General features: G+C 49.9%; 1 pseudogene; it reads left to right on the top strand.

The window, feature by feature from the left end:
* The first annotated feature begins 359 nt into the window (after positions 1-359).
* Positions 360-2,407, top strand: LOC133074482 (ephrin type-B receptor 1-like; annotated as a pseudogene).
* The last annotated feature ends 221 nt before the right edge of the window (positions 2,408-2,628 follow it).

Here is a 2,628-nt window from a genome sequence, read left to right as displayed (position 1 = left end):
AAGAAACTTTAAATACAGAACAAACATACATAACTGAACATATAGAAGATAAACACACATAATAGAAAAAACTGTAGATCAAACTAAAACTAAATCTATACGACCAAACAACTGAGCTTGTACTGAATACAGGCCTCAGGAGATGAGCAGTGAGCCCTCTCTCAGTGTTGGTCCAGATAAGGCTCCTGATGGCATGTGGGCTCCATCCTCTAGAAAGGCCCAGCCTGGAGTCCAGGATTGAGACCAGAGCCTGCAACACAAACACAGGTGATGGAGTCCGTAGGGAGGTGCAGAGTCAGACAGAAGAGGGTTTTCTGGAGAGGCTGTGCAGGACCCAAGAACAGCCTCGGGATCTAGACATGACCTTGGGCCCTGATGTCCCCGGCGGTCAGTCCACAGGCACTGGGTCTGTTTGCTGCTCTTTGCTGAGGGAGTTGTCTGTTAGTAGGGAGTGTCTAGAAAGGTCCCACAGGAGTAATTCCACCTGGGTATCTGGCCAGCAGTCTTCAACTGACAGTTCCCCTGGACAGTGAGACTGAGGCAGAGGAATGGGGGCTCTGGGATCTTGGACTAAAGGGCCAAGTCCTCCCTCCCCTGGGGCCCTGAGAGGAGCAGGAAGTCAGATGCCATGGGGAGTGGGGGAACCTGCCCACCCATCCTACACTCAGTACAACTGCTCCTGAGACCTGTGTATCAGAAATGGACAGACACCAGTAGTCTCTGTTTCCCCTAATAATCCTTTCTAACCCCCAGCCAAACTCTTCTGATGTTTATGATTTTAAAGTATTAATTGCTATTTTAATAAAAATATATATTGCATATGTTTAGTGTATCTCAACATTAAAGTTTACAGAAGATGCTGTTTTTAAACTGTAATAAAACAAGTTATATGTTATTAATGACAGAATTGGAATAAAAAATAGAAGAATTGTGGGTTTGGGGGTAGGGTATGTTGTTCAGGTGGACCTTGAATGTTACCCACAGGAGGGCAAGACGCAGACTGAGAAGACAATGGAGACGAAGTCCGAGGCTTCACCCCGTCCACTGTTTCCATCATGCACCAGGTCAGTGCCACCATGAGAAGCACCATGTTGTCATGGCCACAGCTGGAGCAGCCCAATGGCATCATCCTGGACTATGAGATCCGGTACTATGAGAAGGAACACAATAAGTTCAACTCCTTCATGGCCAGGAGCCAGACCAACACTGTATGGATCGATGGCCTGCAGCCTGGCATGGTATTCAGTGGCAGCTGGGGTGGTGTTCGTGGTGGCCATCTCCATTGTCTGCAGCAGGAAACATGCTTACAGCAAAGAAGCTGTGTACAGCAAAGAGGTCATCAGAGCAGGAGAGTTTGGAGAGGTGCACAAGGGGTGCTGGAAATTTCCGGGCAAGAGGGAAATCTATGTGGCCATCAAGATGCTGAAGGCTGGGTACTCGAAGAAGCTCTGGGACTTTCCAAGCGAGGCGAGCATCATGGGGCAGTTTGACCATCCCAACATCATTCATCTGGAAGGTGTGGTCACCAAGAGCCGGCCGGTCATGATCATCACGGAGTTCACAGAGTTTGGTGCTTTGGATTCTTTCCTCAGGCAAATTACGGACAGTTCATGGTGATCCAGCTGGAAGGGATGCATCGCCGTGGGCATGAAGTACCTGGTGGAGATGAACTACATGCATCCGGACCTGGCTGCAAGGAACATTCTGATCAAAAGTCACTTGGTGTGCAAGGTGTCTGACTTTGGCCTTTCCCACTACCTCCAGGATGACACCTCACATCCCACCCACACCAGCTCCTTGGGAGGCAGCATCCCCGTGAGATGGATGGCTCTGGAGGCCATGGCCAACTCTAAGTTCATGTCTGCCAGTCCTCTGGAGCTACTGGATTGTCATGTGGGAAGTCACGTCATTTGGAAAGAGACCCTACTGGGACACGTTCAACCAAGATGTTGTCAATGCCATTGAGCAGGACTACCGGCTGTCCCCTCCCACGGACTGCCCAGCTGCTCTACACCAGCTCATGCTGAACTGTTGGCAGAAGGACCATGACAGTCAGCCCTGCTTTGCAGAGAGTGTCAATACCCTGGACAAGATGATCTGGAACCTAGCAAGTCTCAAGACTGTGGCTACCATCATCACAGTGCCTTCCCAGCCCCTGCTCCTCTGCTTCATCCCAGACTTCACGGCCTTCACCACCGTGAGTGACTGGCTCAGCGCCATCAAGATGGTCCACTACAGGGACAGCTTGCCCACTGCCGGCTTCACGTCCCTCCAGCTGGTCACCCAGATGACATCAAAAGACCTCCTGAGAATAGGGGTCACCTTGGCAGGTCATCAGAAGGCAATTCTGAACAGCATTCTGTCTATGAGGGTGCAGATGGGTCAGTCACCAATGGCAATGGCATGACAACTCTTGTTTTCTGTGGGGAGGAGAGGAAGGAAAAGGACCAGGCTCAAGGGGGAACCAGAGGTTGACCACTGTGGAATGTTCTGGAGAGACTGGCTTCTCACCTAAGAAATGCATTCTCATAATGAAGAATAAGCTGGACCTATCCCTAATAGGCAACCTTCATTTCTCAGTGACTGATGCAAAATTAAGATGCCGTGGGAACCAAATATGTAATGATA

This window comes from Dama dama, chromosome 20, assembly GCF_033118175.1.
Source record: "Dama dama isolate Ldn47 chromosome 20, ASM3311817v1, whole genome shotgun sequence".
NCBI lineage: Eukaryota > Metazoa > Chordata > Mammalia > Artiodactyla > Cervidae > Dama > Dama dama.
The sequence above is the reverse complement of the archived record's forward strand: the minus strand, read 5'-3'. Positions and strand labels throughout refer to the sequence as shown.